We start from the raw sequence: 11,106 nt of genomic DNA, 5'->3' as shown, positions 1-11,106 counted from the left end.
AGGAAGAGGCCCCAAGCGTAAACGATGTGGATATGAATACTAATAAAAAAGCTACAAATATCAAAAGCTAGGTGTCTTCAAGCACAAACTACACTGATAATAGAAGCGAACAACAAAGCAATGCCATGAGCTATCTCCAACGTTCACAAAGTGAAAGGTCAGAATTTATGGGTGATAAATTCGTTGTGGAAATGACCTCCGTTGATGAATTAGAATTTGATGCATTTATGAGAGGCAAGTTTAATATTCCTAGGAAGCCGCTTTCGTCCGTGGAGAGCTCTATATTGGATGATTGGGCGACCGAGATCACTACTAGTGCCGAAGGGTTGAAGTCAAAGATAGCAAGGTGGTAGTATACGCTTCCCTCGATACAGGATAGTATGTACCAAAAATATGAGACTTCGGCGATGCAGACAATAAGGCGAAGCAGCAAGCACAGGCGTAGACACTCCACCGGTGGCGGTGGTGGTGGCCGTGGGTTGTTTTCATGCTTCGAAAAAGCTTATGGACTCCGGTTTTCGATTATCTGTGGTGGTGGTTCGAGAAAAAAAAGGAGTAGTTAGGAAACTCGCGTTAATCTCCTTACTGATACAGACTATGATGATTCATATCTTTAAGGGTATGTAACCTTGATTCAATTAAGGCCACATAAAATTTTGAGCATGTGCCATTTTTTTTCTTGTTTTAAAACCAGACCTTTATACTGTTAGTACTCCTCTTTTTCATATATCTATTTTTGTATGAGGAGGTTTATGAATATGAGATAGGCATTAATGTTATTAAGCAAATGTAAATAAACCTATTTTTTTTAGTTTAATGACAATAACCTAGTACCTAGCTAGCTAGGTTTTGTATGATCCTTTCTTAATAACCTGCTATTTGTTATGAAGAAAAAGATATTCTAATTTATAATTTTGATCTTCCAAAATCATGTTTGTTACTTTGAGTTTTTGATCTTAAAGCTTCCATGAATGCAATATCTTCCAATATAATTGTAGGCCTTAATTTCCCACTTCCATGTTGAAATTTGCCTAGGTAATTCAATGTCACTTGCTTCCAATGCAATTAGAATCACTTTGCATATTTATTTGTTGAGGGATGTTATTGAGTAGTCCAGGAGTATACTCCCTCCCTTTTATTTAGGGATGAGTCTCACCATCTTAGGAATCAATTCTATGCGAGAGAGATGGGGTATAATTCCAAACTACCTAATAATTTTCCATCTATCATTGAATATATATATATATATATATATATATATATATATATATATATATATATATATATAGGATCATGCTAACGAGTGCTCTTAGAGCAATAGTTAACAATCTATTTTAGGAAAGTTTTAATACCACTTTTATGAGAAATGGAAAAAACTGTCAAAATATTAATTACTTTTTTTTTCTTTTCCCATAAAAGCTTTCTTTAAATGGATTATTAACTATTACCCTAAAGGCATCCGTTAGCATTTCCCATATATATATATATATATATATATATATATATATAGGATTTTGCAGTTATAGTTAGATAAGCATATGACTATTTTTCTTTATAATGTTGGTTTGTTTGGATTGAGGAGGAGATAAGAGGAGTAGAGTAGAGTACAGTAGAACTGGCTCAAAATTAGCCTATTTTCAGCCAACTCTTCTCTACTTCCCTCCACTCCTCCTCCCTCCCCCCCCCCCCCCCCCCCTCAATCCAAATAAGCCCTATAAACCTGAAATGCAACAAAAAATGAGAGGTCCTTTTTTATTGATAACACTTCCTTGTGGTTTCTCTCGTAGATGTGTTGAATAAGGTGTTTCTACTTGCCTTTATTTGGATCATGTTTGAATGAAATTAGTACAATGACATGTGTTCCTTCTTCTTTGAATATTAATGATAGATATTATCATAAATTTAACTACTGAGGCTTATTGTTATGTCTCATTGTTATGTCATGTAAGAATAAGGAATATCATGTCAATGTACTCTCAAAATGGTGTTTTTGCAACCCTAACGAGTTTTTTTGATTTAGCTAGTTTTGTGATTTTGAAAACTTTACATTTATAGGTTCATTGCATTATCGTTTTTGAATTTGAAGTATAATGAAAATAAGAAATTTTATAATGAGGTTGATGTTGAACTTTTCAATAAAGATAGAGTGTCAAGTTTCAGCTCAAAGCATAATCCATGGGATTAGAGTAGCTAGTGAAAATTGCAATACACAAAAAATATAACTTAATTTAGAGTTTGAGATATGCCTTTATTCCTAGAATTTTAAGAAATGTAATATAATTGAATTTTATTTAGAAAAGACTTATATACAATTTCATGAAATTTAATTTTATGTTTTCAAGTGTTGTTACTTGTGAAATCTTGAATTTGAATTATATTAGGTGGCTTTTTTTAGACATAATTTTAATTAGTAATTTAGGCATGCCTATACATATATTTTTTTCCAATTTACATATTTATATTAAGAAATTCTCAAACTTAATTTTATTTTTATTTTTATTTTTATTTAACCCTACGATTTTGCTAGTGACTCACCAGTTGAATCAGTGATCCAATAATCCAACTCTTAGAACATGTTAATATATGGTCCAAATTTAATAACTATTAATAGTATTGTTTGACTGGAACTCTCATAATGTTAATAAGTAGTGCCATGTTTTTAATAGGGAAAATATATGTGAATGTGTGTGAGTTGGGGGGGGGGGGGGGGGGGAATCATGTCAAGAAATCGCGATCAATGAAACATATAATAAAATGTTGCCGGATTATTTTTAAAATAAAATTTATTTTATACCCTCTAAAGTTAAACTTGGGGTATTTTTATTTGCCATTTTGAATTCCAAAGATTCAGATTTGTTAATTTTATCTTTTTACAATTATTGTCAATTTAATCCTCCCACCTATAGTGCCCCTTGAAAATTTGTTGTTCCAACACCATGTCCCAATCCCAAATACCTGTGTGATCCACACAAGTCGTAGAGTTGCACTATAGTAGTACAACAAACCCCCAATACCCATAACCCCCCCCCCCCCCCCCCCCACCAAAACAAAAAATTAGCTAATGATGTTTAGGTCAAATGACATTTTCTAGTATTTTCAACAAATATGAAGGTTCAAATCTTCCTCTATAACTTAAAATATATCAAAAACACACTAAAATTATATTAAGTTGAATTAAATATTATCCCTGTCAACTTAATGCAAACATTAAATTTTAAAATACAATTCAGTTCATGTGAAACAAGAAGAACAAGATTAATTCAAAATTTCTCTTCAAGATTGGGATTAAATTGTTTCAAACCTCTTAACAAAAACCCTAGTTGCCAAGCTCTCGCAACCAAAACTAGAAATAGAATAGCTTAAAGTCTCAAACACCATGGTGACGAGTGCATCAACCTTTGATTTTATTATTATTATTATTATTATTATTTGTTTTTGGAGAGAAGAGTTGATTATTATTATTATTATTTGTTTTTGGAGAGAAGAGTTGATTATTATTATTATTATTATTGTTATTATTTGTTTTTGGAGAGAAGAGCTTAATCAACTATGTTGATCAAGGCCCAACTGTCTCTAAGCCTTTGATCCTTGAACATCTAGTAAATAAGAGGACCCACCTCCCCATCCCCATCCCTTGGTTGTAACTGTTCCTTAAAAATCCCGAATCATCAATGTGTTGTAGCCTTGATCTCATTGGGTACTTGCTTTGTGTAGGAGTACTAGATTTTTAAGTAAATTTGCAATTTAGAGGGCTAAATTTATAAAATCAAAACATTATGGACCAAAATAATATAAATGGATAGTTTTATCAATTGTCACTTAATGAGTTAGAAAAGATTCCTTTAAATTTTGTGTGATAAAATTTTACATGCCTAAAACTAAACGGAGAACCTTACTCCTAAGTTCCTAACACTACCTTTCTGGGCAACTGGATGGGGCTGATGGGCCAAATTTGTCGTGGCTCTGGCTTGAAGCTAAACGAAGACTGGGCCTAAACTAGACATACAGAATAGAGCCCAATTGTCAATCCAGGCTGAGGTGTACATAAGCCTTGTATCAAGGTTGTATCGCTCAATTGGAATCAGCGTTAATTGTCATTGCTGGTTCTTTTTTATAGGATTTGCCCACATATAAATGTTTGATTGATCCTAAGCAATAAAATACTACTAAGAAAGGATAGCTAGATCGTTGTAAAACTTAGGGAGAGAAGTTTGTGTCGATGGCTAATATTATGTTCAATTCAAAAGCCATCACAAGAATAAATGGATACCTCTTAAAACATATTAAGCATTTTGTTAGTTGGAAATCTACACCATCTATCACTTTGCGAGTTTGAGGTTATGGATTCAAATAACGTTATACTATCTATTTTTCGAGTAGTCCCATGTCATGTGTAACAAAGTTTAAGTGAGTCAGAGCAATAAACACATTAACCTTTTGTTTCTTTTTTAAATAATAGACATTTTGATGGCATTGAATCTACTGATAGTTGCATCTATATTTTTCAGAGTATTCTATTTCTGATTTGTAACATGTTTTAGACGTGGAACAAAGTCTTTGGGCATTCGTGTTATACGGAATGGTTAAAAGTTTGAAGTTTGAAGTCCAAATGGGGCAGCTCTGATATTTGTATTTGAAGCTTTGAACCTAGTCCTTTCGAGTCTTAACTCTCGTCCTAAAAGACATTCATTTGACAAGGACACTTTGGTGGATGCCCTATGGTTGGAGATGAAGGTGAAGTCGTGGATCCAAATGGATCGGAACATGACAAGGAAAAGTATTAGTGCAATAATTAGTACAAGCCACCAATCATTTTCAAGAAAGCATTTTTTTGAGATGTGTTCGGAAGAAGTCAAATGAAACTCAATCATTTTCATTTAGCATAATTAAATGTGAGACTTATCGGAACACTAATTTTTTTTTTTTTTGAGAAAGTATCGGCGGAACAATATTGATTCATTGATTGATTCACGTAAAAAATTGTATTTTTTAAAGAAAGAAAGGGATAGGGAGCCACTAGTCTAATTGTAGTGATCTACCTAATCGAGTAAAAATTTGTACTTTTTGAATTTAAATATGAATGCTTAATTTTTAACTTTAAATAACTTATATTTAATGATGAGATGCATAAAGAAAATGGCAAGAGTGTTCTTGGGTCCTTTGGATGTGGTTTCATTGTCTCAATTAAATTCTCTGTTATTTCGCCTTAAAAAATAAGGATCGCTAATTTTTACAGTACTTTTTTTTTTTTGGAGAAAATTTTTTACATTACTTGAGATATCAATTCACCATATCTATAACTTAGTATAAACTAAGTTAAAAAATTAAAATGTCTATTGTAATATTATTTTGAGAATGATAGAGACAAGCTCATTGATTCATTGCTGTTTTTAATGAAATCAAATTGAGTAGAACCCATCTTAATCTTGTGCAACGGATTAGGAGTTTATTAAATTAATTAGTAAAGTTTTTTGTTGTCTGCTAAAGATTGAGATTGACCATTGTCTACACCAAAATTAAATTTACTGATATCATAACATGATGATACAAAACAATTATTATAAAATATAAACACTAGAGCCTCAAATCTTACGGTATTTAAAATAAATAAATCTTGTGCATATATGAACAAATCTTAAAATTTGAAACGTTCAGTATTTTTATTGCGGTGCATTTCTAGTGGTATATGACGAGGGACTGCGAGCAATCCTTTAATTTTTAGGCCAATAGTATCACTTGAAAGCTTTTGTTAACAAGTATCCCAAATATACAAGTTAAAGTGTATTAAATATTTTATTAAACTAGTATGTAACTCGTGTTTACGTATAGGAATAATAAATTGTAATATTATTATTGATGTTAATTTGAGTTATAAAACATATAGGATATTAGTTCAACTAGGACATTCGGAGATACTAAAATAATTTTTCTTTCAATTTTCATGATATTGGTTACTTCAAATTTCTCATTACATTGCTATTACGTATATAATTTTGAAAATTATTATTGGATACTGCATATACAATATCAATTCACAATTATTGTCCATAAAATTCTGCTAAATACAATATAAAATAAAAGAATAAATTGGTCCAATAATATCTTCTAAATTGAATGGAAATATGTGCATATGATTGTTCAACTCAATTACAATTTGTCACGGTCAAGATCCTAGCATAAAAAATATCGGAATATAAATAGTATAGAATATGCTCATTAGTTCAAAGAGAAAATAACAGCAAAAATCTAAACAATTTAATTTGTATAAAAAGCTAACAAAAGAAAAAATTAATCCAATCTTGATTCTAATTGAATCTTCTCTAAACATTGGTCTTTTATATATATATATATAGTCATGGTATATTACATAAATGGCTTATAAATTTGAATTATTTTTAGTTACACAAAAAAAAGCTCATAAATATAACATCATTCAAACTCTTTTTTCCTCTAATTTTATATATAGAGTTAAATATATTATTAGGTTTTTTAATTTTTATTTATATTGAACTTTTTGTTTTCTACACTGAATTAACTCACTTGACACAAAAATTAAAAAACTTAGATTAGATGAGACACATGGCGTAAAATTAAACTTTAATTGAATTCCAATTTTTACACTGAATTAACTAACTTAGCACAAAAATTTAAAAACTTAGATTAGATGAGACACGTGGCATAAAATAAGAATATAATTGAATTTCAATTTGAAATCTAATTAAATTTTCTCTCAACTTTGACTATTAATATATATATATATATATATATATATATAGATGATGTTTATATATTTTTTTCAAAAAATAAATGTAAATTGTACATAAATATCAATAAAAATACAGAACTATAACAAATTAATAAACTATTTACAAATGCATTTTTATTTATTTTTAAAAAAATTGTGCATTTCATCTTATAATTTAATATTTATTAATATTTCTTAACTTGTAGCTTCTTTTTAGAGCTTCCCCCGTTTGCAATAATAGTTGATGATGGCAGTCCATAACCAGATAAGGGTAAAGGATGGCAAGCATTGAAAAGTTTTTTTTTTTTTTGGTGAACCATGATCATAGCATTGAAAAGTTAGGGTATTCCATATTGCACCTGCCAATTATGGTTTTTACTTTTTACTTTAAATCATTAGGTCATATACTTTACTCGAATCACTTCCTAATGAATCATCAGGTCTCGGTAACTTACTTATTAACCACTTTTACAATGCTTTTAAGCTACTTTACCAAGAATAACAATAACATGATATTAATTCAAGTCCACGGAATTTCTCTTAAGTCTTAGAACCCCATGAAGTTAGTACCTTCTCAATTTCATGATAAAAATGCACAAAACCCCATGTAATTCCTCCATAAAACTTAGAACCCCATGAAGTTATTGAGTATGACATTTAACCCTCAAAAATATTTTTTATGTGTAAACCATTAGTTATGTCACACTTAACACCTGAGATTTTTTAGTATAACACAAATTCTCGTGTGGTTTTTGTTTTAAATGAAAGTTCAAAGCTACATTTTCACAAAAACAATATCATAAGGAAGTTTTTTGTTATGCTGGGGATTTTTATTCCCATAATTACAAATTGCTTCTAAAACGATTGAAGAAACCAAGCAAAAGTTGGACTGCGTTCCATAAGACAATAGCAAATAAAGTTTAAATTTTTAAAAAATTATTTTAACAAAATGAATTTTGGTTCAAGATATTCTTTTGAAAAATAGTGATTAGTATCATTCAATAGGGTGCAGTTTAGTGGTTGAAGGCTTGGGATGAGCTATAGACCTAGACATCTTAGGTTCAATCCACACTAGAAGTTTTCCTAGATTATTTGATATATGATTCTGGTGGGTACAGTCGCGTATCCATAGTTTACTCCCCAGGGATAAGCTTACTCCCCAAGGGTAGGCCAAAGGGCCCTACCTTAGTGAGGTTTCACATTGAAAAAAAAAAAAAAGTGTTTAGTATTATGTTAAAACTCTTGCTGAAAATGAATTTATTTATAAAATTGAGTTTAGTTATGACATATTAGAAGTAATTTTTCATTGAATAAACATTTATTTCTTAAAATAATATTAATAATATATTTATTCAACTAAATTATATAATATTTTTTCTAGTCAAAACCATTGGTATTGGAAACTAGTACCAATCATTACACACCCATGGTGCAATGGTCACTCCATAACTACAAGTGCTTATCAAGTATAGAGGGCAAGATTGGGGTTCAAATCTCCAATTTGAAGCTTTACATACATATATCCTTAGATTAAGCTAGTGTAAAATTTATATCTTGCACTAAAAAAAAGAAACTACTACCATATTTATGTTTTAAACCTAGGGCTATAAATGAACCAAAATGTTTACGAATTACTCAAACTTAGCTAGGGAATAAGCTTGTTTATGTTCGTTTGTTTAGAAAACAAGCCAATTCAAGCCCTAAGTTTAGGCTCAATTATTAAACAAGTCAAACTCAAACATAATATTGTGCTTGTGAACAAACTCATGAATATGAGAGCTCGATTTAACAATATATAATATTATATTTTTATATGTATTCTTAAAATTAGATTGTATAAGTTTGTCAATAAGTTCATATGATATTAAATTATTGTTTGCATCTTATTGGTGATATAAATAGTCTATTCCTAGTAAAAAATTATAGAATTGTGAAGAGATAAAATATTTTAGTCATGGTTTCACAATATGTAGAAAAATAATAAGTTAATCAAGTAATTTGTGAACAAATTCGAAATTGCTCAAACAGGAAATGAGCTAAACTTGAACATAAAATTTTATATAGTGATGAGCTCAAGCTTGAGCTCATGTTCAAAAAATAAATAAATAATAAATAAACAAGCTTTAACTTTAAATATTCAGTTGGTCTCAACTCATTTCCAACTCCAAACCCAACCACTCATAGCCAACCTCCACAGATTAAGCCCAAAAAGGAAAAACTTACCGATTCAACCACTATAAAGCCAGAGCTCCATTTGTCACAGAGACTCAATACATCCAAAACCCATCCAATTTGATCAAATTCCACCCACACACTGCCCTAAAATCCCATTCAAAAATTTTAATTTGGTCTCTCATTTTTTTTTTCTCAACTTTTTCTCCTGCTGCCAACTATATTTGATAACATTATCTTTTGAAAGTTATTCCATAAGATAGCTATTTTGTTATGTCAAATTATATTTTGTAGTATTGATCACCTTGATGGGGATTTGATTCTCATTTGGAATAATTCTTTCCTCTGTGTTTGGGATTAATGGAAGAAAAACTCTGTTATTATTTATTTTTTGTTTTTTGTTTTTCATTTTTGAAAAACTCTGTTATTGTTTCTTTGTGTTAATGTAATTTAGTTTTATCAAAATTAAAATTAAAAAATTAAAAATTAAAAACTCAAATGACATCTCTTGATATTAATGAAGATATTGGAGATTCAAAACCCCTCACCATTGTAACTATTGAATTATCTGGTTATATTTGACAATCCTATACTATAGTCGGTGATGTTCTAAGCATGCGTAGCACATAATATGAGGTTAGCATAAAATATGTGTTACAAGATATGTCAACAGTTTCAACATTTTGGCTTTAGTGTGTGAGTGTATTCGCTTATCTCATCTCCCTTCCCCTATATATGTGTGTGTTTCTCAAAAAAAAAAAAAAATCTATAACAAACATTTGCCACATCGTAGGAATTCAGAACAAGCAGAGTTCTGCATGTGAAAACGAGTGGCAACAAAACGGCTCATAAACTTAGGCATATACCTAAATCCCAATATGCATTCACATACAAGACAGTGAAACAAAAGATTCTTTGCTCATTAGTGAATGAATCCAAATGCTTCGAATTAAAATTTAAACCAAAAAAAAAAAAGAAAAAAAAACAGCAATGGTTTTTCCAATTATTATTTTTATATGCTTTTTTCATTTCAATTTTAATAATGAGTTATAGGTAAATCAAGCAACCATGACAAATGTTATAGTTTATACTTTCTTTCTTTTTTTTAGATTATTTCCTTTCCAAAACCAAAATTGAGTTTGAAATACTGAAGTACAAATAGGCTATTTTTAAATTACAAGCCAAGTAGCCATGCCTTCTTTGACAATGATCTCCCCCTTTCTTTCCCTCTTTTTTTCGCCTATTCCATTTCCATCCAATACCAAAATTGAGTTTGAAATACCCAGAAGTACAAATTGGCTTTTAAAATTACAAGCCAAGTAGCCAACCTTCTTTGACATTGATCTCTCAAATAAAACCCAAGAATCCAAGAAATTGCTTTAGACACGACATCACAGTGGCAGTGTGGTCCTGAATCTGAGCGCAGAGTTAAATCCTAGCACATGGAAAATAAGTAACAAATGAAAATGAAAGTCGCAGAATATGCTCTTCCATTGGCATCTGGAAAGAGTTCTATGGAAGAAGAGTTTTAATTGTAATGAAATTTTTTTCAATCTTATAATCATTTCAATTGAAATTAAAAGAGTATCTTATATTTTTATTCCCTTATTACATCCTCTCTTTGGAAAATGAAAAAACTCACATGGGTGGATGTAAGCATTTTCTCATTCTTAATAAGGTGATGTTGACACTAACGAAAGTAAGAGAGATGAGAGAAAAGAGAGGAATGTTGACGTGAATATTGAGAGACACACGAGAATAGATATATGGTTGATCTAATTAATCTGTTGAAGATTTATAGTTGAACCCACACTTTTACCAACCCTTCTTGACTTTTTATCCAACATCCCAAGATTTTGACAATATAAAAGTAGCTTTAGAGCTTTTTCAACCAAAGTAGTACTCAGTTGTGTTTTCAATCATGCATCATAACCTATGAATTTGATGGTAAATGGCAATTCGTACTTAACTTTTTTTTTTTTTTTTAAATTGATAATTTGAGGAGATGAAAATTGAATTGTAGACATTTTCATTAAAAACACTAGAAAATATATTTTGTTTTTTTTTTTTGTAAATTAGAAGATATTAGTTAAATTATAAAACTCTTGAAAATTAATAGTTAACTAGTAATTGGTGTGGGTACAAATTAAATTTCCTAAATGAATGATGGAGTGGGAATTAGTTAAGTG

This window comes from Castanea sativa, chromosome 3 (genome assembly GCF_040712315.1).
Source record: "Castanea sativa cultivar Marrone di Chiusa Pesio chromosome 3, ASM4071231v1".
NCBI lineage: Eukaryota > Viridiplantae > Streptophyta > Magnoliopsida > Fagales > Fagaceae > Castanea > Castanea sativa.
The sequence above is the reverse complement of the archived record's forward strand: the minus strand, read 5'-3'. Positions refer to the sequence as shown.